This window comes from Grampus griseus (genome assembly GCF_964374135.1).
Source record: "Grampus griseus genome assembly, chromosome: 16".
Classification (NCBI taxonomy): Eukaryota; Metazoa; Chordata; class Mammalia; order Artiodactyla; family Delphinidae; genus Grampus; species Grampus griseus.
The window spans coordinates 48,264,588-48,288,846 of record NC_139010.1 but is presented as its reverse complement, the minus strand read 5'-3'; the positions used below and the strand labels follow the sequence as shown (position 1 = coordinate 48,288,846).

At 42.2% G+C, this 24,259-nt stretch overlaps 1 protein-coding gene across 5 annotated transcripts in view; it reads left to right on the top strand.

The window, feature by feature from the left end:
* SGMS1 (sphingomyelin synthase 1) overlaps positions 1-24,259 on the top strand; it is a 291,005-nt gene that overhangs the window by 35,839 nt on the left and 230,907 nt on the right. The gene's annotated exons all lie outside the window — the stretch shown is intronic.

Below are 24,259 nucleotides of genomic sequence, written 5' to 3'. Positions count from 1 at the left end.
TTATTGTTAGGTCAGAGGATCTGATGACTACTCTTCCCTCCTTCCTGACCAGCATTCACAAGTAGACCAGTCTCTGTGATTTAATGTGATCAAAGGTCTTAATTGATTCTTTTAGCCTGCACTTACAAGGAGAATGGGAAAAGAATATGAGTGGTAATGTCCAGTTGAGGTTAGTGTATTAAGATCAACATTAGAATCAGAATGATTCCCAGCCCCAAAATTTGACTACCTGAGTCGAAACTTTACATAAAGTCTTAAAGATGTGTGTTCAGCTTGGACTGTAGTTGTAAGTATTACCCATGAGGGCCGTTTACACAGTTGGTCATTACAGCTCTGTGGTGCTTGCAGGGTTGCTGTTGCTGTTCTACATTCTAATCTCAGTTACATTTTGTTTACAGTATCTTCTTCTGGAGGCCCTGAGTGTTGCAGCATTTCTTCATTCATGTTTATGAACTAGATTTACCCATTTAGAGCGTTATTTTAAAAGAAGTCTGTTTAAGTGAGCCATTTAGGGCAGCAGAGTCGTCTTAGTATTTTCATTTCTGATTTAGAACAAAAAGTTAGTGACAGCAGTAAAGTTTCTGAAAGACACTAACTTTCCGAAGACGCTGGGACTGGAATTACAGGTATCTCAAAATGATCTAGTTTGCTTTCTCACTGTTTGGCCTCTGTCTGGTTATGCTTAGAAAAAATGAGGAGGCGTGCCTGGGGCTCCACATGAGGCCAGAGGCTCTGCAGGATGGCGGAAGGGAAGGCATATGGGGCTCTGTGTGCGGCCTTCAGTTGGCTCTCTAGTCCTGGACCACTTAGAAATGGGGGAGTGTTTGTTTCTTAAACATTCTATTGAAATAGAATATATATACAGAAAATACGCATATTGTAAGTGTATAGCTCAATGCAGTTTCCAAACTGAGCTCACTAATGTAACCAGAACCCAGATCAAGAAACAGAACATTCTCCCCACAGCCTCATGCCTCCTCTAGACACTAGATTCCGGACATTACCCACTCGGTGGGTAATTACTCTCTTGACTTCTAGGAGCATAAATTAGTTTGCCTGTCTTTCTGTGTGTGTGTGTGTGTGTGTGTGTGTGTATGTATAATGCAGATCGTACTCTTCTGTGTCTGACTTTCCTCATTCAACAATGTATTAGAAAGATTCCTCCGTATTGTTGCATGTAGTTGTAGATTGATCATTTTCATTGCTGTAGAGCATACCATTGTGTGAGAATCCAGCAGTTTATTCCTTCTGTTAGATGCAGGTGATTTTTCTGGGCTCATCCACTCAGAGCACCCTGTGGCAGAAATGAGGATTAACCAAGGTTTTATCCTCATTGTGGTTACCGTTGAAGTGTCCTGAGTTGTCCAGCCTCTGCCCAGCTTCTGCTGTGATACAAAGGAGGAATCCCGGCAGCCGATAGAAGGTTGAGACACAGTTGGAAGAGATTGGTTTTTCAGTCCTGTAATGATTCCTGTTGCTTTTCCTGTGACTCACCATGTCCCTTTTCTCTTTGTTCTCAGCTGGCACGTTTTTTCCATCCTTTTGTCTGTCATTGTAAGGCTTTCTGCACCCCCTCCAAGGAGACAGTAACTATATCAAACAGTAGGCAATCAGTAAATATTTAAAGTTCATTGGGTGTTGATATTAGGTGTTAGATGAAGGGTGAAGAGTTGCAAGTCATGGGCTTGCTCTTGAGGAGCCTGTGTTGTGGTTACAGTTTCATAGGTACAGGTATGGGCCACATCGCTGGAAACCAGTTGTACTGTAAAGTTCAGGATGTAAACTCAAAGGCTTGCATGGGCCAGGCTTGTAACATGACGGAAATTAGTAGGGGGCGGGGTTGCTCAGTAAGGAGTGATGGAGCTGTGGGGAATGAGTATATATGCCCTGCCCAATTTTTGACCCAACAAAACAGAACATGTCTGGCTGAATTTAGCAAATCCACCAATGTCCACCCTTCAGGGAATAGAGTGTTCATTATAAGAAAGTGGTTCCCATGGGATTTGGGTGTTTTTATGGCCAAATTCTGTTTTTATAAATGAAGTTTTATTTGAACACTGTCGTGCTCATTTGTGTATGTATTGTCTATGACCGCTTTTGTGCTACGACAGCAGAGTTGAATAGTTGTGAAAGAGGTTGAGTGGAGCATTTGCAACAGTGACCATATGGGCCACAATGGCTAGAATATTTACCATCTGGCCCTTTGCATAAAAGTTTGTCAACTCCTGCTTTACTTCATCAAAGCAAGGACATAGTGATAATAACCTCTGTAGTCATGAAATAGTGTGAGCCCATTACTTTTAGTGTTAATACCTTTATTTATTCATTTATTTATCCAACAGATATTTACAGAGTGCCTATTGTACGTCAGGCGTGAAATGGTGATAGTCAGATATGGTTCTTGCCCTTGTGGGCTTTACAGAGACCCCTGTGAACTTGAAGTTCCATTGTAGGGTTGTGCTTTCTGTGAATCAGAACAAAAGTGTAATATGGAAATAGATTTACAAAATCCTCAAATTTAAACTAATATATCGGCTATTTTTGTTAATTTTATAAATTTGATGAACACTTACTCTGTGTAATCTAATGGTTAATTCAGTTATAAAAAAGTATGTTGTATGATATCATATAAATAATTATGTGTTTAGAGGTCCTAATTGTTTACATGTTGTAACAAAGATTGTTTGAAAGCAGCCTGTCTGGATAGGGCTGTGATCTTTGAAGAGCTTACCAAAGCAAGCCAAGCAGACCTTCAGTCTTAGGCCATGATAATAAGAAAAAATAAGCCTCAGCAGAAAGAACAGCACACAAGGTAATAAAGTTTGGAATGTAGTTAAACAAACGTATCTTTGTTGGTATGCTTATCTGCTTGCTTACTCGAGGTCATTAAAGTTTGTTTCTTCTTAATAGGAGGCTGTAGAGTGCAATGTAATGAACATAGAAAATAGAGAAATATTTTTAAATTTTCTCCAAGGAGTGTGAAACTGGTTTTTAACATCATTTTCACTCAATTAGCATTTTTATATATGCTCATCTATGCTTTTCGGGTGGACACTGGGGCTATGACTGACCTGTCACCGTAGTTATTTAGCTGTGTGTAATAATTTGAAGATGTGAAAACGCACAAAGTCCTGACAGTGTTTATACACTGCCTTAGGAGCCATCTGATGTCAAGTGTCACGCTGCTTGCACCTTCTGAGGCTGTGGTCTGGGCGACCAATGTGTGCTTTCCTCTGAAATCTAATTATGAGGATTTGTCTGAAGGAACTATAGGGAAGGAATGTTAGCTGGTGCAATGAACAGTTCAATGAATATGGTTAAAACTAGTACTGATTTCTTCTGTTGGCAAAATTAATAAATAAGGTTAAGGTTTAGTTCCTCTTCTTTATGAGGAAGAAATGATATATACACCCATACACAACTTTCTGCTTCTTGTGTTTAAAATGTTTTTAAAAACCTCAATCTTATTCATTTTAGTAATTTTTTGTAGTGGTTTGGATTTAGGGGTAACTGAAAAATGAGAAGACTGAGAGGAAGTAAATATCACAGTTGTTTTCCTTGCAGAGCTGAAAACTGCAGGCTTAACTGCTTTGGTTAAAAATAAAGTTTTATGAAACAAATTTGATGATAGGCCAGAACACTTGATCTGTGGCATTAAAAAAACTGGATCTTCTATTCTACATAATATGGAGTTCTTCTGTCAAGAACTCCAGCTCCAGGAGTGTTTAATTTGTCAAGGCTAGCTAATTAACATTCACTTTCTCAGTCTCTCAAGTTTTATTTTCGGAGAGGGAAAGGACTGAAGTGCAGCTGAATATAGCTTGATAGAGCGAAACGTGTTTTAGAAAGAGATCAGAATGATTCTCTTGGTTGCAAGTAACAGAAAACCCAATTCAAACTATCTTAAATAAAAAGGTTTATTGGTTCAGGTGGTTGAAAGTCTAGAGATGGATCTGACTTCAGGAAGGGCCAGATTGGGAATCCAAACAATGTTATGAGGATCATTCTTGGCTGCATGTTCTTGGGCTACAGGTGAGACCTCCAGCGGCTTCAGGTTGACGTCGTTGCAGTGACCATCCAAGGCACTGCACAGACGACGTTCTTGTTCTGGTGCCTAGCGCTGGACCAGTCACTGTGGCCAGGGACATGGGCCCATCCTGACTGGATTGCCCAGGTCATATGCTTCACACATAGTGTCTGAGGTGAGCACCTCTTCAAGCACTGATTGATGACAGCGGGGAATGGTTCCCACCAGAAGCACAGAAATTAGGGAGGGTCAGTGGATGCTGAGAGGCAAACTAATAATAATAATAATAAATGTATCTTTTTATGGTTTGCAGAGCATTTTCAGGTGTATTCACTTGTTTGACTTGAAAGAAGCATCAGGGAGGCAGGATAAAGAAGTGATTAAGAACATGGATCCCGGGGCCAGACTGTGTGGGCTCAGTGATTAGCCACATAAGATTTTGACAAATACTTAACCTCTCTGTGCCCTAGTTTCCTCACTGTGCAATGGGGATAAAGGTACCTACCTTATAAGGTTCTGGGAAGGATTAAATTAATGGGTATTTGTAGGGCACTTAGAACAGTACCTGATACATGCTGGTCCCTCTGTCCCTTGTTATTTTTGTTATCTTTGAGACAGCCCTGCGCAGAGTGACAGGTGAGCTTGTGGAAGTCCAGAGTCGCATGGCCTGTAAGGGGGCAGCAACATCAGTCAGGTCTCCTGACTTCTTCCCTGGCCCCACAGTTGCCTTTATGTAATGACTGTGGAGCGTTTGGATTAATAATCAATCAAAGAAGCAGAGAGGGAAAAACTCTTACAAAGTAGGCCTGTTGTTTGGATGTACCTACGTGTACAAGCAGGGCAGCGTTACTTACATGTTCTATTTGCAGGCCGATCTTTAGCTTCCCAGGTACAGAGTGCCCCCAGGGATATTTAGAGGACATCAGTGGGAGGACGTTGGCACAGAATTTTTCCACCCTGGTGGGCACAGGCTTGGGACAGTCAGCCGTATCCAGGGTTAGCACTCACTCCGGAGGTGTTTGCTGATTGTTTAATCAGAGCCAGTAATTCTGAGCTTTAGAGGAAACCAAGATTTTTGTGGTTGGGAGGCGATTTGAACCCATCAGTACGATGTGAGGACGTAATTTCTGACAGAGAGGCTCACACGGCCCCAGAATGCTGCTTCCAAAGGCCTTTAGCCAGTTCTGTCTAGAAAAAGACACCGTTTTCCTCATTAAGAATATATTCCCACAACGGTGAGACAGTTTTGTGGGGAAATTATTCGAATGACTTAATGAAGGAGGCTTGCCCCGGGGACTCAGACTTTGGTGTGACCCAGACATCTAAGGAGGGTCATGTTGCTTTCCGAGGAGTAGACAATGATTTCTTTGTACTGACTGTGGACTCAAGACGCTGTGTTACTGTGGATTATCTTTAACATCCCACCCCAAATATGCAGCTCTACATGAGAAGAAAAACTTAGCGGAAACCACAATTTTGGCTCTCCCTACAGTGCTTCTGAGGAAGAAGGGTGCGCTTCGGCATTCCCAAAGCTTGCTTCGTGGGCGAACCCATCCGCTTCCCTGCATGGAAAACTCTGCCCTGCAGTGAGCGGCCTGTCCTCCCTTGCTGCCCCTGTGCCTGGTATGTGGGAGGTGCTCAGATAGTTCTTGAATGAACAAACCTATTTGAACTATGCCTTTGTCTTCATTTTCAGTTTCTTTTGACAAGAAATTGTTTACCGTGTAGATGTCTTCAGGAATTTCGGCTCTGAGTCTGACATTACCTTCTGTGTGAACACACCGCATTATGTTCTTTCTTCAGATGAAGGTGGTGGTGTTTGAGTATTGATTCCAACACCTGCTTTTACAATGGTGTTTATACTCCAGATAACACCTATTCAGAGAGTAAAGGGATCAGCTACTAATTCTGTAGAAACGACCCTTGGTTTGCTAAATGCTTGTGGGAATCATAAAAGGTTCTTAGATTTAATCCCACTTACTTTGTTCTTAGGTCCTTGGGAGCTTTTTGTCTTGTTTAGTAGTCTGGGATTGAATATTAATAGATTCTTCCTTGTCTTTAACCTGACCCTGTTTTATAGCTGAAAAAACAAGGGCAACCTTGTTTCCTGTAAGTCAACAACAAAAGTAATAACATTATTATTCATTGTGTGATGGGTACTGCCCTGAGTTCTTTTATTGATTATCCTGTTGAATAGTCTCAACAACTGCGTGACCACTATTTTGTAGATGATGAAACGGAGGCAGAGCCAGAATGTGGCTGAGTGGCCCCAGGTCTGCTTGTAGCGCTCAACACACACTGTACTGCCCATTGGCATGGGTCACTGTCCAGGCCAGGGGCTCTCAAACTGCCTGCATATTGGAATCACCCTTAGGGCTATAAAAGCACTCCGTGTCCAGGTACCCCCTCCCCCGCTCATGTTTTTATTTACTTGGTCTAGGATCTCAGGTGAAGGTGCTGTGCGTTCAGGATTGAGAACCTTTGAGCCAGAGCAGTGGTTCTTAAAATTTGGTCCCCAGAACAGTGGCATCAGCATCACCTGGGCACTTGTTAGAAGTAGAACTTCTTAGGTCCCACCCAAGCCTACTGAGTTGAAACTGTAGGGTGGAGGTCTAGCCGTCAGTGTTTTAACAAGCTCTCTGTGATTCTTTTTTCCTTAAATTGTAAAATACATAAACTTCATCCTCGTAACCACTGTTGCGTGTACAGTTCAGTAGTGTTAAGTATATTCACATTGTGGGGAAGTAGATCTCCATAACCTCCTCATCTTGCAAACCTGAAACTCTATACCTATTAAACGGTTCTCCTTTCCTCTCTTCCCCTCCCCAGCCCCTGGTAACCACCAGTTTACTTTTGTCTCTGTGAATTTGGCTACTTTGGATACCTCGTATAAGTGGAACTCCAGGTGAGTGTTGTGGACACACAAGTTTGAGAACCCCGCACTCCAAAATTCGATTTGGCTTATCTCCCGTTAGACTCCTTACCCACACCATTCGTATCAACCATACTGTGAATCTCAAACACACCTTGAGCGTGCCACTGTCTTCCCAGTTCTGCCTCTGCCCCCTTGTTGTCCTGTGTCACTAGTCAAGTTGCTGAACTTCCCTGAGCTAGTTCTCTCATCTCTATAAAGGAAATAACCGAACTTGCAGAGTCTGCTAGAAGTTAAATGATTAGACACATGTGAAAGTATTTTGTAAGCTATCAGGTGGTATACTAATGAAATATTAAGTATAGAAATATCTTTTTAAAGTTTAGTTTTTGTTTTTATTGAAGTTATACAAGCTTGATTTTTAAAGGGTTATGTAGTTCCACAAGGCCTCTCATCCCCTTTATGGTGTTGCGCCCTCCCTGCCCTCCAGTTTCTTATTTGGTATTTACCTTATACTGTGTAAACAGGATTCACAGGTATGCTATATAGTATAGTCTGATTACTTTAACTTTCCTGCACACAGATTTTTCTTGGATTTAATAATTGTCTTGTTTTTAAAAATTTTGTGCCCTTATCACTAAGTTAGCCACAAACAGCCTTCCATGTGAATCTCCTCCCAATATCTTAGGTATTTTATCAATTTTATCTTCTTGACATTATCTCACCTGGAGTCTTAGGCACTGCACCTGTCTAGACCATATCCTCTCCAGGCCTGCTGTGTACCACGCCTTGAGATGGACTCTTCCTTCAACACCATTCTGGGGATTTCTCTTATCTTGCTTCTCTATGGGCTTCCCTGTTTTCCACATTCCATATTCCCTTCTTTCTTGGTTTATTCCCTTATTTTGGCGTGTTAGTTTCTGCTGTATATTTATATTTACCATACAGTCTGGTTGGTGTAGAGTTCTAGACTGGCAGTCTCTGAACCTCAGAATAGTGAAGGATTTGCTCGTTGCCTCCAGGCTTCCGGTGTTAGTGGTGATAAATCTAAGACCTTCTGATTCCCCGTTCTCCTCAGGTGAACGATCTTTCTTACTTTTTCTCTCGGACTCCTAGTTCTTCACGATAATGTTCCTTGGTGGGGAGGGTCTATTTTCATGTATTGTGCTGAGATCTGAATGGGCATTTTCAGGCTGGAAACTCACCTCTTTGATTTTTAGGAATTTTCTTGACGTCTGTCATTACTGACTTTTCCCCCTCTTTTCTCTGTTCTTTCCTTCTGAAATTCCTGTTAGGTGTTGACTGACTTATACTGTTGACTGTGATCTTTACTCCTGTTTTCCACCTCTATTTTTAAGCTGTTTTCTTAGAATATTTCCTCAACTTTACTTTCTAATCTTTCTATTCAATTTTTTATGTTTGTTACCATGTTTTTATTTTCTGATAGTTCTTTTTTTTGGTTTGTTCTTCTCTGGATGCTTCTATTTTATAGAGTCTTGTTTTTTTATAAGAGTATTCTCTTAGCTCTCTGAGGAGATAATTATACTTTTTTTTCTTTTCTTTTTTTTTTTCTTTTTGAAGCTTTCTTTTTCTCATGATTTTTATTAACTTGCTTTTTTTCCTGTTTGTTTCCGTCTTTCATATTAGATACTTTCTTTATGTGGCTGATGATCCTTGAGTGTCAGTTCATGGTTAAGAATGGGGCTTCATAAATTGGAAGATATGGCTTCTTTGGGTCTGCTACGTCAATTGCCATTTTCAAATTGATTTCCAGCTTTAAAAAGTTTAAAATTTAAATCTCTCTCCTTGTGGATTTATGCCTTTAAAAAGCAGTAACTGGGGCTTCCCTGGTGGCGCAGTGGTTGAGAGTCCGCCTGCCGATGCAGGGGACACGGGTTCGTGCCCCGGTCCGGGAAGATCCCACATGCCGCGGAGCGGCTGGGCCCGTGAGCCATGGCTGCTGAGCCTGCGCGTCCGGAGCCTGTGCTCCACAACGGGAGAGGCCACAACAGTGAGAGGCCCGCGTACCGCAAAAAAAAAAAAAAGCAGTAACTGTTGTATTGGGGGTTTAGGAGAGAGAGGAACTAAATATGTGTGTCTGTCCACTGTCTTTAACTGGAAGTCAATATAGAAGTCTTAAAAATCCAGGGCAGGATTTGTAGCGTTGGTATTTGGTGAGACACATACCTGCAGTGGTGAGCCTTAGCTGGTGTTCTTTTATTTTTAAGGCGTGATATATATTTAGATTGCCTCAGTAGAGATCTTGGCTTTCTTGTTAACTCTGCAGCAGCTGCCTCTTTTTCTTGGTTAAAGGCTTTCATTTCAGATGTAAAATACCAATAAATTTATAAATAATTGGGCTTTGAGATAAAAAATAAGAATCCTTAAAAAAAATCCTTATTGATGTTTCTAAAAGCAATTTTCTGAGGGTAAGCATCTAATTCTTAGATTAAAATGCAGCTGACACATTAAGCCTTCTTACATGAAGAGCCCAATAATAGGCTTTAATGCCGTTTGTCCTTGACCACCCACAAAGGGCACTGCCGCAGGCCAGAGGGATTGGACATAAATATGGCATGGGGAGTGAGGCTGTGTTTGTGACTTTGATCCCTAGTAAATGCTTCAACAAAGCATTCAAGCTCGGATCGTCAGAGAGTAGGTAAAAAACTAACCTTAATTCTGATAGCAGGTCTCTGCAAAAATTAAGCAGGTTTGGGGAGGGCAGTGCGGTTCTTTTAATATAGGCCAACTGACCTTGGGTTATTGGGTTATCTCCTGATGTGCCCCTTGTGGTGATAAATTCAGTTTCTTTCTGTCCTCTCTGAACATTGGGCGTGTCCTGTGGCAGATAGATACCCATGCTTCCTTCCCGCTTACTGGGGCACAGCCCCTCAGAGGAATGCCTTGGTCATTGGGTGATAACTGAGATGGTAGTTCCTGGCCTGGTGGCGATTAGATAACAGAAGTTCTTTTCAGAAGACTTGCAGCTCTGCACAGCAGCAGCTCTTCAATAGCTATAACTTCACCACTGGGAAAGGAAAGGAAAACCTCTCTGCTTCCGTGCTGATTGCTGTGGAAGCTTGCCCAAGATCCTTTTTTTGTGTGCAGAGCTGTGTGCAAAACTGAGAAATTGCTTTCTACTTAAAATATTGGCCTTTTATTACTCTATCAACCTTTGGGGAAATCAGATTCACAGTTTACCTAAGTTTAGAAAGTCAGTTACTCACTCTTATTGTTAAAGCCACCAACAATCTAGGGGTAATTTTAGTTACTGTCTTGAGGTTGAATTAAAATAATAGGAGCACGGTACTGTAGATCTTCCTTGTTAGTTTTTGAGTTTTTTTAAAAAGTTAAATATAAATAAATTATGAATTCTTGTCAGTTAGGAAGGGACCCTTTTTGTTAAATTAGAAACTCCTCTCTCTATATTTCTGTGTCCTTCTCCCTTAATATATATACAGTAGCAAAATGACCTCCTGGCGCTGTGTCTGTTACTTCACAGGCAGAGACCAGAGTTTTTAGTGCTAAGAGGGAAACTTGCAAATGATGACAAGTTAGCTGACCAATGTCCAGCCTGAGTTTTCTGAGTTTTGTCACCCTCGTTGATTATCAGCATTGCTGCCTCTGCCACGCTTCCACTTTTAAAGCTCTAGCCCAAGCATGAGCAGAATATTTCCTTGGTTACTCTCAGCTTAATTGAAGCAGCCTGAGTTTTCTATTTTCTGCATTCTGAGGGTCAGCAATGGAAACTAAACCTCTTTTTTTTTTTTTTTTTTTTTTTAATTAAAAGGAGAGCTACGACTGTTGTTTGCAGAAACTGCCAGCTTCTGATCTTGCTAGAGCTACTTCACTCCCAGGGCTTAAAGCCCCAGCTCTGTGCAGTATTTATAGATTCCTGAATAAAGAATCGAGGAAGAAGCAAATATGTATAGTTTCCAAGTGATTTACATTACATGCCCTGTGGCATTTTATTATTTAAAATTTCGTTCTGTTGCCAACATGATTTTGGCACTTAGTATGTGATAATTATGATTTGTATTCTTTAACAAACTTCTATTGGCAGAGGTTTATCACATACATACGTTACAGTGTAATGTGTACCATCAAAAGTGCTATCAAGAAATGAAGGGTTAAATTTATGAGACAGATAGTTTTGTGATTCAAAAAATGTGTGAGGCAGACTATAGCTTTGTCATTTGTGCTTTGAGATTGCCATGAATAGGCCCCTCATCTGGTTGAGAATTTTAACTACCCAGTTTCTCTATGGGAAAAATTGCTCTTCAGACAGAGTGTGAATGAAATATCCTATCCATTGTGGGACTCCTCATGCTCTTGGAGGGAGATGAGAAGAAAGGGTAGCATTTATGGCATTTGGCTGTTTCACTGAAAGGGGGGTGTGTTCCTCCAGCTGCAGCTGTGGTGGCTGCTGGGAGGACAGTGAGACAAGGGTGTCTAAAGAGGGTCTAAGATCAGGTACTTGGTGAGGGTTTTCTGAGGTCGCTGGCTTTTCACGTGAGACCCCAGTATCTGATGCCTTTTGTGGAGGCCACGGTTATAACCTTGTTTGAGAGATTTAATGTTGGGTCCATAACGGGGACAAGCTGGCCATGCTTCTGTTGAAAGAAGTTGGGTCTCGCCTGCAGGGTGAGCTGCTTTAGCTCGTCCATCACCCAGCTTCTTGTGGGGCATCTCTGATCAGAAGCTGGGGCAGATCCGTGTTAGGTGGTGGGGTTGGTGGGGCTATTGTCTCCCACTTGGGAATTTTTGGAACCTTCTTTGGTGATATGGTGTGTAAAAGCCCATGTTTAAAATTAGACAAAACAGATCTGGTTGTATATCCTAGCATCTTGGCTGAGACCATGGGCGAGTTACTTCACCTTTCGAAACCCCAGTTTTCTCATCTGTAAAATGGGAATGTTGTTTGCTTCAGGGTTATTTTAAGGATTAAATGAGATTTTATATATATATATATATTTTTTAGTACTAATTATAATACATTAATATATTTATTATTAAATATATAAAATATATGAGCTTTCTATGTTAATATATAAATTTTTATATCTATCTTACATATATATATGTGCACAGAGACATGTACACTCTATACACATACAGTAGCACCTGGCACATAGTAAGTGCTAAATATTCAGAGGATTTTATTATCACACCATTATGTATTATTATGCTGTAATTATGCTCAGACATTGTGGTGTGCTGGGTACTGTATGGTACCCCCTTGGCTCCCTTCCTCCCAGATGCAACAGTGCTCACTGTGGGGAAATGGGAAAGATGCTAGGCTTTGCTGAAATTGCACCCAGATTCGAATTTGCTTTTCTTAGTTCTTATTCTTCCGACTCTTAAGCTTTTGCCTTTTCTTAATGTTCAGCATGTTCTCTTAAAGTATTAACTATTAAGATGGGCATGACAGCTCTCTGGGCAGGGAACATAGGCTGCCCCGGCACGGGCAAAGTGGCTTTATAAAGACGTTGTCTCTTCATCAGCTTTTTAAGGTTTACTTTTCCCTCCACTAAGGGAGAATTTGTTTATAAAACAGTTTATTAGGCAGCCATTAGTTTTTCTACTTTTTGTCAGTGATTTGACTCTTGGGCAGCAAGAGGTAGCTGGTATTTGCAGTTGGACGAGATAAAATTCTTGTTGAAGTCAGACCAATTTATCCATTAGCTCCTGCAGAAGGGTGGTGGGCAGAAGCAGTTTCTTCTTCCCTTTTTTGAAATACAGAATTGAAGGGCCCACTGTATGATGTGACTAGGACCCTAACAGGGAACTATAGTTACGGGGCAGTAGCACATAGACCTTGAATGTATCTCTCATTTTACTCATTTATTCTCACTTTGGAAAAGTATTTCATGTGTAATATAGGGGTACTACCTATACTTATAAGGGTCTAGATTATGTTGATGTTTTTCAGGATTATTAAAAAAATATGTTCAGAAAAGTTGAGGTCCACAAGAAATAACATTGGCAGAATTAACCTGAGACTTAATAGCTGATTTACTAGAAGGTGGTTTCTGTTATGTTCAGTGATTTTATGTAATTGAGCTCCAGTCCTTTATTACCTTTGCTACTGAGGGACCAAGAATCTAAAATGTTTCTTGTGTGACTTTTTCGGCAGGTGAGGAGGGCTGGTTCTAATAGTAAAGATTAGGAGAACAATACCTTCCATTTTTCCTGAACTTCCTTCTGGGAATGAGAAGCCAGGAAGCCTAGGAAAGTTTTTCACTAGTTTTTATGGCATCTTTCCCTTGGAAGGTTCACAGTTTGCAGTGCTCTGCCAGTACGAAACTGTTTTGGGAAATGTGACCAGACATTCCTAGAAGGTCAGCAAAAGACCTTGAATACGTGTCATGGAGAAGATTAGCCACTGTTGCTGCCACTGTGGCACACTAGGTGCTGGGTGCTGTCTTGGGGCCTTGTCACACCAGCCGCCCCCAGTGGGGATCACCCCAGCTACTTCGGAGGGGATAGGAAGCCTCTGGGAGGTTCAGCTCAGGTTGCATAATAGTGACTGAGTCAGCCTTGATTCCAGGGCCATCCCACTGCAAAGTGCACACTTTTAACTACCATGTTTTATTTTATTGCCTCCTAGCTTGGAAAAAAAAGTACCGCCTCCAAAATCTGGGTTCTTTCTGCTATGTCATGCTGCCCCATTCCCTGGTATCCTTACTGTTCATCCCTTACCAAAAAAAAAAAAAAAAAGGCTTCCAATTCACACACCATTTACTATAGGCACCTCAGGCAGGGCTTATAGCCCTCACTTCTTTGGGACAAAGAAATACCACCTCAGTACATTGTAGATTATTTCCCCCTATTTATGTAGGGGAAAAGTAATCATAGGAACATAAATATAAGTTTGTGTGTTGGTCTTTTTAAACCAACTTTTACACCTAGTAAAGGTTTAGGAAAATGAGGCTAGGGGTTATGAATCCTAGCATATGGATGGCAGTGATGGGAGATCTGATGGGGGGTGGGTTTGGTCTGAGTCAAGGAAGAGCATTCAGGCAGCTGCAGGCCCTGGAGAGGAGATAGCAAGGGATCCTCATGGCTCCCTCTGGCTCAGAAATAATGTTATTTTGTTCTCTCCTATATTTGTTCCTTCGTTCATTTGTTCATTCCTTTCTTCATTCAAGCATTCAAGCACTCACCAGGCGTTATTGAGTGGCTACTGAAGCTCTTTGCAGTGCTATGTAAGAACTAAAGGTGTGAGAAATTTATCTGCCTCCTCTTAATGGGAGAAAAAGGAAATTTGGAAGAAATAGAAATATGTATATTCTGCTGTTTAAAAATATTGCTCTTGGGACCTCCCTGGTGGCGCAGTGGCTAAGAATCCGCCTGCCAATGCAGGGGACACGGGTTTGAGCCCTGGTCTGGGAAGATCCCTCATGCCGCGGAGCAGCTAAGTCCGTGCACTACAACTACTGAGCCTGTGCTCTAGAGCCCGCGAGCCACAGCTACTGAGCCCGTGCGCCACAACTACTGAAGCCCGAGCGCCTAGAGCCCGTGCTCCACAACAAAGAGAAGCCACCGCAATGAGAAGCCCACGCACCGCAACGAAGAGTAGCCCCTGCTCGCCACAACTAAAGAAAGCCCGCGCGCAGCAACGAAGACCCAACGCAGCCAAAAATAAATAAATAAATTTATAAAAAAAATATGGCTCTTGTAGCACCAGTTGCTTTTTGCTCATAAAAATAGGATGTTTGATATATTATAGAAATACGATTGTTGAGGCAAGAATGTGTAAAGAATCATAAGGTTCTATCCCACCTGCTTGTTTTTCCTACTGAATTAGACAAATGTTCCGAGACCTTTCCCCACACCTGAAGGGTGGCATGTGAATAAAATGGGGATGCAGAACATTTTGTCATTTCCTGAAAACAGACATTTAAATATAAAACGTGATGCAATTAAGAGATTCAGTAACTTTATGAATTAATATTTCTGGAAAGTCTGAAATCCAGGGAATGTTTGAAGTAGGAAAGAATGTTTTCTTCCTTCTTTTTTCCCTTGTGGAAAAAGGAAGTTTTGAAGCATCTGAATTAAGTGTGTGTATCTATTTTTCATAAAGCCCACATTATGTGTCTAAAACAAGAATCCACAATGCCTCTTGGGACCAGGCAGGTAAAATAAATTTGCAAAGTGGGTTTGGTATTAAATAAAGTAGCAGAGGCTGGGCCCTGTGACACACGGGAGAGCTGGGTGCCCCTTATGGAAGGCGCACAGGCTGCTGGAACTCGGTCCATGTTGCCAGGTGGCAGCCTAGGTCGTGGGGGATGAGGGGCCAGATCTCCCAGTTTTCATAGAAATCCAGAGTTTTAAGTAACTGATAGAAAACTTGAACAACACCAACGCCATGTGGCTCAAACAACCTGCCTGTGGTTCGCACTGGGCTCGTAGGTCACCACTGTGAACCCGTTTGGTTTTGTAGCACTAGGATATATTGTATATAACCCTGAGCGCTCACAAAATAATTACCTTGGTGTTTTACATTTAAAATAAAAGTTTCAAGCATTAATTACAAAATTTCCAGTTGAATTTGATTTGAAACGTCTCCTTTTATTATGAGTTTAGCTTTAACATGTAGCATAGTGCTTTGCACGTAGCGTAGTAGGCCTTTAGTAAAGATTTGTTAAACTGAACTTAATGCTAAGGAGTTCAATAAGCCATCGCCTTCCAGTTTCTAAGAATCGGTGAGAAATTTGAAAACAGATGAAGCTGTCAACAGAATAAAAGAAAGAAAATGTGTTTTTTGCTTGTAGCATCCTCCACAAGCAAATAGAGACAGCATCTGTTTTCAAAAATGAAGGAGCTATCGTAAAGGTTAAGATACAAAAAAAGAGGAGGGCAAACTCATTGAATACCACTTTTGCAGTGTGAGTCTTTGCTCAGTCTTATTTTCTAAGCCGTCACTTCTCTGGTTTGACTTCTTTCGATGTTTTATTTTTGTCATTCTCTTGCACTTCTCAAAGCCAAAGGTTGTCAAAATTTTCCCACTTCTATCCATGTGTTCTTGGTGGCAAATAAGAACTGAAGCAGAAAAAAGATACACTGAAAGGATATCCAGCAGTTACCAAAGGAAGCTACGTTGCCAGAACCACAGCCAAAACCACAACATAGAGCAGTGACACCATGTGCTGTGAACACCCCAGTGAGGCCTTGGATGTAGGGTTACTGCTGTGCCACTCAGCTCCATTCTCCTCTTCCCTGTCGCCTTGTGTCACTCGCTCCAGATTCAGGGTCCTGGGTGGGAGCATCTGATTGTCTAGGGCTCGGTGCATGCACTAGGTGCCAGGGATGCGAGGGGGTGATGGTCTTCCTTCTCAGCATCTCTGATGGGGTGGGCTCCCCTCCCACCTGTGCTCACTTATTGAGGAGGACACCCCAACATAGGAGACGCAGCTGTTGGACACCAGTGTGTGTTAACTTTTTTTTTTTTTTTTTGTGGTACGCGGACCTCTCACCGTTGTGGCCTCTCCCGTTGTGGAGCACAGGCTCCAGACGTGCAGGCTCAGCGGCCATGGCTCACGGGCCCAGCCACTCCGCGGCATTTGGGATCTTCCCGGACTGGGGCACGAACCCGTGTCCCCTGCATCGGCAGGCGGACTCCCAACCACTGCGCCACCAGGGAAGCCCAGTGTGTGTTAACTTTTAAATCACTCCCAGAGGAAGAGGATGGAGACATTGAACCTTCCTAGAAGCAAAGGAGTAAGATGCCCTATCATTCCTAGGACCTGACACCTCGTGGCAGAATGGAGGGTTCAGAGAGGTTAAGTGACTTGCCTGGGACATTCAATGGTAGAGTTGGGATAGATTTTAACCCTTTTGTACCCGACTCCCAAACCCAGGGACGTCTTTGGGTGCAAGGATGTTGCGTTCCTTCTACATTTTAACGTCATGTCGGATGACAGGTTATTGTACTTGGCCCAAGGCTTGGTGTGGCACAGGGCCCTGGGTGGTGCCTGTTTCTCTTTCAGACCGAGCCCCTCTGGCCCCCTGTAGCTCTTCCCCTGGTGAGGTGTGGTGTCAGGCCTGGCCTGGGAGCCCTGGGAGCCGTCACCTGTGCACCTCTGGCACTTAGAGGTGGATTGTCAGTACCTTCGTTCCAAAGGATACACAAGTGTAATCAGAAACCCTGCACCTGTGGATCCTTGTAATTTAAACCCTCAGTCACTGAAGGACTGATTGCATAGGAAACGAGTTCCATAAAAAGAGTCTCTTATGTAAGATGATTTAACATGGTTTTCAGTATCATGGTATTTTAGCGAGGTTCATTTTAACTGTGGTGTAATACATTCCTTTAATTGAATTAGCAGCCTCTTGGCATTATTTTGTTTCAGTAGTCACAAGACTGCTTAGCCTGCGTGTACAGAATGCCCTTCCTATGGGCACAGTCTGGGAGTATGGCAACTCCAGTCTCCCATCTGGCCAGAGAATGATGGGTTCAAAAGCATTGATCATCATGGGCTGTTCGAGGCCCAGGTGGCCCACCACATGCTCTTAGGTGCCCCATAGTGCCTGATAGAAGCTGGCATCTGCTGAGCTGCTTACAGCTCATGAGTGAGATTACTGCTCTGACGTTCTCAAGGCGGACGGTGGATGCTGGGAATGAGTTGGTGAAGCTGCCAGGAACTCTGCCGCTGAGGTTTTCTTTTGACAGGAAGTGCTAGAGCTCACCTAGTAAGGGCCACAGCAGTGAGCAGATCAGAGGAGGAAAGTGTGTTTTGAAGGTGGAGCCCTGGGAATCATAGGCAGATGCACACGGAAAGGGGGACCCAGAGAAAACCCTCCTGTCCCTTGACAGTATGGAGATGATGTTTAGGCTGTGATTTAAAAGAGATGTAACTTTGAGTAGTGGTTACCAGAGGGGAAGGGGTTTGGGGGGAGGGTCAAATGGGTAAAGGGAGTCAACTGTAAGGTGATGAATGGAAACTAAACTTTTGGTGGTGAGCACGCTATAGTGTGTACAGCAGTCGAAATAAAATGTTGTACATGTGAAACTTTATAATGTTGTAAACCAGTGTTACCTCAATTAAAAAATAAAGAGGTTTAACTTTGTTCTTCCAGCCTCTGCAGCAGTGTTTTTCAAAGTCTGGTCTTCCACATGTGTACATGGCGGGGTACAGGGTGCTGGGTGTGTGTATGCGTGTGTGTACCTGTGCGTGAGGCGTGCATGCAGGGAGTGTTAGGGGAAATGTAGATTCCTGAGCCCCATACCAGACCCACCAAAACATAGTTTATGGATATAGAGGCTGGAATCTGCATTTTAGTCAGACACCTGGACTTCTGTGCACAGCTGAGTCCCAGAATCTCTGATCTAGAAAGTGGTAATTTCATTCATTCATTTGGGTGAGGGTGAGTTGACTGGTGAGAGGCTGGGACTTGAAAAAGGAAAGAAAAGAAAGGGTGGGCCTCAGACTTATTTGTTAATCTGAAAGAAAGAAATGCATGTGAACTAGGGTGGGTTTTTCTGATCCCAGATGAGGAAATGCTCTCTGGTGGCTTGGAGATGTCACTGCAGTCTCTCCTTCCTTGTTTTGCCTGGTTGTGGAGTGATGAGCAAACTTCTGGAGTCCTTAGTGGCGGGGTGCGGCGGGGGGGCATCTGAAATATTAGTGAGCGGAGACCAGCTAGTGAGCCTGGAAACCGTTTGTGGTTCTATTTCCAGTTTCACTTATTCCAAAAGCAAAATGTTTCTCTCTCTTGCATCCTTCTGCCTTTCAGTTTAGCTAATAACTCAGTTCCTCCTCCAGCAGTGGAGAGTTGAATCGTCAAGAAGCATTTGAAGCGCCACATGGATTTCTAGTTTGTTTTAGGTTGACCCTTCGTTAAAGTTAGGGTCTGACGTCAGTATCTTGGTAGCTGCTTTAAATCTCTCGGTGTTTGAAGATGAAGGATTTGTTACTTGTGAAGGGCATTGGGCAACTACCAGAAAAACTGGCAGAAATGTGACCAACTGAGCACAGCTCATTCCTAGAATGTCAGAAAGATCGAGGGTTTGAGCTGGACGGAACCCCAGAAATCCTCTAATCTAGCAGCAGGGTCTGGCTCGAGGTGGCTTGTGTTCTGTCCTAGCTCTGCCAGTTGATACAAACTTCATGCCTCAGTTTCCTCAGCCGTCAAATGGGGGTGGTGACACTTGCTTCTTTGTGTTGTGATGGGATTACAATGAGCCGATGTATGCAAAATGCTTGACTAGTGTCCAGTGGGCCGTGAACACTCACAGGCCATAGCACAGGTGAAAAAATAGACCCAGAGAAATTTTGATTTGCCTGAGGTCATAAACTTAGTTCAAGTTTCAGAAACCAGGCCTTTTTACTGCTAGTCTTATTTTATTCCTATTGACTGTTCCAGTTAACTGGTTCTTAAACTATGATTTAAAAGTTTATATCTGCCCAATATAAGCACTAAAATGTATGATGTGCTGCTTAGCTCAGAGACTATTCTTGAATAACAAGGTATGATTATAACATAAAAACACAGCAGGCCTCTTCTATCCCAATGATTGTGGTCCCTTGCCAAATAATGCAACCTTTGAACATGACTGTTAGGAAGACTGTGTAACTGGTTACAGAAACTGTATGTGGACTCTGATCACAACTGGGTGAAACATGATGTGAAGTGTGGGAGGAAATTCATGAAAATGATGTGTAAAGGGAATGGGATTACTGGGTCAAAGAGTATGATGCTTTTTTTTTTTGGTGGTATGTGGGCCTCTCACTTTTGTGGCCTCTCCCATTGCGGAGCACAGGCTCCGAACGCGCAGGCTCAGCGGCCATGGCTTATGGACCCAGCCGCTCCGCGACACGTGGGATCTTCCGGGACCGGGGCACGAACCCGTGTGCCCTGCATCGGCAGGCGGACTCTCAACCACTGCGCCACCAGGGAAGCCGGATGCTTTTTTTTTTTTTAAAGTATTTTTATGTTGTTACCATTTAAAAAATTGATGTATAGCTAATTTACAACACTGTGCTAGTTTCAGGTGTACAGCAAAATGACTCATATATATATATATATTTATGTTTATATTTATATATATTTCTTTTTCAGATTCTTTTCCGTTATAGGTTATTACAAGATACCAAATACAGTTCCTTGCACTACACAGCAAGTTCCTGACGCTTATCTATTTTATATATAGCAGTGTGCACATGTCAATCCCAAACTCCCAACCTATCTCCCCTGCCCTTACCCACTTCGGTAACCACAAGTTTGCCCTCCAAATCTGTGAGTCTATTTCTGTTTTGCAATTAAGTTCATTTGTATCATTTTTTTAGACTCCACATATGAGATCATATGATATTTGTCTTTCTCTGTCTGACTTACTTCACTTAGTAGGATAATCTCTGGGTCCATCCATGTTGCTGCAAATGGCATTATTTCATTCTTTTTTATGGCTGAGTAATATTCCATTGCATATACATACCACATCTTCTTTATCCATTCATCTGTCGATGGACACTTAGGCTGCTTCCATGTCTTGGCTATTGTAAATAGTGCAGCTATGAACATTGGGGTGCATGTATCTTTTCGAATTAGAGTTTTCTACAGATATATGCCCAGGAGTGGGATTGCAGGATCATACGGTAGTTCTATTTTTAGTTTTTTAAGGACCCTCCATACTGTTCTCCATAGTGGCTGTACCAATTTACATTCCCACCAATAGTGCAAGAAGGTTCCCTTTTCTCCACACCCCCTCCAGCATTTATTATTTGTAGACTTTTTAATGATGGCCATTCTGACTGGTGTGAGGTGTTACCTCATTGTAGTTTTGATTTGCATTTCTCTAATAATTAATGATATTGAGCGTCTTATCAAGTGCCTGTTGGTCATCTGGAGTATTATGCTTTTATGGGTGCTGACAGATCTTTTACCAAAAGAATTGGGCCACCAGAAATTGGTGGAGAGGGCCTCTCTCACTCCATTGATTTGACTGACACTTGTCACTGATAATATTCTTTCCTCATTCTCTCAGTACCTGGCATTAAGACTTGGCAGTTGTATTGCTAGAATCAGCAAGGAAAAACATAAAACTGTGTACACACACACTTCTTTACATATGTGTATGTATGAGTGTATGTATCTATAGAACATGGAAGGAAAAATTGTGAAGGTTCCCACTAAGAAATCACATTCTTGCTGAGCTATTTATACCTGCTTATTTCCTTTCTTCTGTCTTAAACTTCCTTTCCTGTGTTTAAGGAAGAGGTGTCAGATGCTTCCTCCTGTTTACATAGTCGACTTGAAATTCCTTATAATTTTACATAGGAAAGAATGGATTTTATTTTTAGAAACTTCTAAGTGATGGAACATACACTGAATATAATCTTGCCCCCTGCGTGACTAAAAAACGCCCACTCCATGCTGTGGGTATCTCCCCAGAGCTTGCTACATGAGAAGCTTAATTCTTCTCTGCTGGTAAAAATGTTTCCTGTGCCTTTTGGGCAGGCTCAGCCTGTTGAGAAAGCCTGTTAGAACTGCTGATAATAAGACCTTTGTGACCATGGACAAGTTACTTAACTTCTGTGGGGTTCAGGTTCCTTACCAGTAAAATGGGGTTAATTCTAGTGTGTATCTGATAGATAGATCTTCCCTATTCAGAGATTAGGCCAAGATAGCTATTTTTAATCCTTTCTCTTTTTCTCCTTCACTTCCAAAGCAGTCTGGGTATGCACTCTATGTGACTACCATGTGGACAGGAGAACAGATGTAGCAGCAGACACAGAGTATGGGTGATTGCAGATGACTTGGAAGGAGAGTTCTGGGTGCTCCTCTGGAAGCTTGACGTCTGGTTAGTGGTTAGGATACTGATGTTGCTTAAAGAAGCAACAGCAAGTTGAGGTAAAAGACTGTGGTCCCTAAAACAATAATTAGGGGTCTTCCTTGTTCAGCCCTTGTCGTTTTAGTAACAGGTCTTTGATATGTGATGTGTACTCTGTGACAAGTTTACCAACTTCCCTTAGCTTCATGGTCTGTTTTGGGTCAGAATTCTCTTTTCCAGGTGCTGTCTGAATGGATTGGTTATGGGGCTGCCCTCAATAGCCTCCAGACCAGTATGTCCTTACACGAAAGCAGTGACTGTTAGGTCCGAGGCCTTGAAATTTCATATCCTGGAACACTGACAGAATCCACTTCTCCAGTTAATCAGGAGAAAATGCCAGATGCCTTTTTTTATCGTGGTGTTTGGCTCATTCCAATTTGCTTATCTGGGATATTTCAAGCATGAAATTTAAGCAGCCAGGAGTAACTTGTTTATTTTTTTATGGCAGGAATGGGGAAGCTTCCAGTCTGGGGATTAGATTTGGTACATGGGTGTGAAAGCTTATGTGGTGCCTTTAAATAAAATGTCATTATAATTAAAAAAATAAGCAGATAAATAGTAATAATGATGGTGATGATAATACTGGCGGTGATGATGATGTTAGTGAGAGTTCACTGAACCATTAGCATGTATAATAACACTCGCCAATCATACTCTGAAATCTTAGGGTCCAGTTGAAGCAGCATGGAGGCAGAAAGGTGTAGTGATTACTAACAAGGGCCGAGGGCCAGAATCCTGGTTTGAATCTGGCTTTCCCACTTACTAGCTGTGTGAGAAGTAGCTTAATTTCTCTGTGCCTCAGTTTCTTCATTTATCAGTTGGGAGGGCTTCCCTGGTGGCTCATTGGTTAAGAATCCGCCTGCCAATGCAAGGGACATGGGTTCAAGCCCTGGTCTGGGAAGATCCCCCATGCCGTGGAGCAGCTAAGCCCATGCGCCATAACTACTGAGCCTGTGCTCTAGAGCCCGCGAACTACAACTACTGAGCCCACGTGCCACAACTGCTGAAGCCGGCGCGCCTAGAGCCTGTGCTCTGTGACAAGAGAAGCCACGACGATGAGAAGCCCGCGCACCGCATCAAAGAGTAGCCCCTGCTCGCCGCAACTAGAGAAAGCCACATGCAGCAATGAAAACCCAACACAGCCAAAAAAGAAAGAAAGAAAAAAAAAAAAGGATGGGAGGAGGTAATAAGAGTATTTATCTCTTTGGGTGGCTATGAGGATTATATAAATAAATATAAGTTAATTGGCAGGAATAGTTTCTGGTATTTAGTATGTCTGTGTTAGTTACCTCTGCAACCTTAAATCTTACCAAGTTCCACACTCTCCCTCTGTCTTTCCCTGTTGTCAACCTACCTACGATTGGGAAGCATTTCCCCATGGGTCTCTTGAGTGTAGAGGCACTGACTTCCCTTGTTTGTACAGAGAATATCCTTGAAAGATATAGTGTCTCTGGAGCAAAGGGCAGGCATACTTATTACTTTTTATAAAAGATTTGGGTTCTCTAAGTTCATATAAACTCATTTCCTTTTTTAACAATAAAATTATTTTTCTGGTTGCCTCGGTTTGGTTTTGCTGTTGAAACATTATTATTATTTTTGCTAGTTTAGATTTTAGATTAGGGGCTGATTTCTACAACAACATTTACATCTTTTCTTTGCATTTCTTCTTTTAAAACACATTTCTCCCTTAAAAATTTCCTCCTTTTATTAGAAATTTTACAACATTTAAAACATATCTAGCAGGAAGCTAATTAATTTACTTAACCTTTCTTAAATTACTTCCAATGTTCTTATTGCTCTTTACTCATTATTATGGATATCTGAAAAATATTTAATAGTTAAGAAATACTAAGTTTAGTACTATTTACAAAGAACTGTACCCTATATTGAATATTCAAACACTAAAAAATGCTTCTGAACATTGTCTGGTAATGTTCGAATAATGTTAACATTTGGGTCTTCTAGCAAGATTAACTGCACTAGAGAATCAGGATTTGTAGAAGCCATCCTATGTGTGGCTTATTAATACTGACTCTATTTGTGAGATTGGCTCAGCACTGACCGCAGACAGGACTGAGAATACACACTAAGAACATGGCGGCCGCTACAAGGAAGACTGAGTGATCGGATCTGGACAGCTTCACTTCTATGTGCTCCTGGCCCAATTCTGGAAAACGTTGGCCTTAACCTTCACCTCTGCACAGGAGCATTTTCTGCTCTTGCTTTGGATTTGATGTCACTGGGTTCTACGTTGATTGCTAAGCAAGCAGGAGAATTGTAATACTTTCCCCCTATTTCTCAACTCATTTTTCTCAAGATTATGGAGAATTATACATTTCCCAAGAAATCCTGGGAAGGAGTTGTCGCATGAAAGCACTGTTCCCATTTCACTCCAGAGGAACTCCCGGCTGTCGCTGTACGCCACACGGCCCCGTGTGTCTGCCCTTTGTGATTGCACCTCTGAGGACTGCTGCCCTGCTCGCCGCGCTCCAGCTGCTCTGGCCTCCTTGCTGTCCTCAGATGC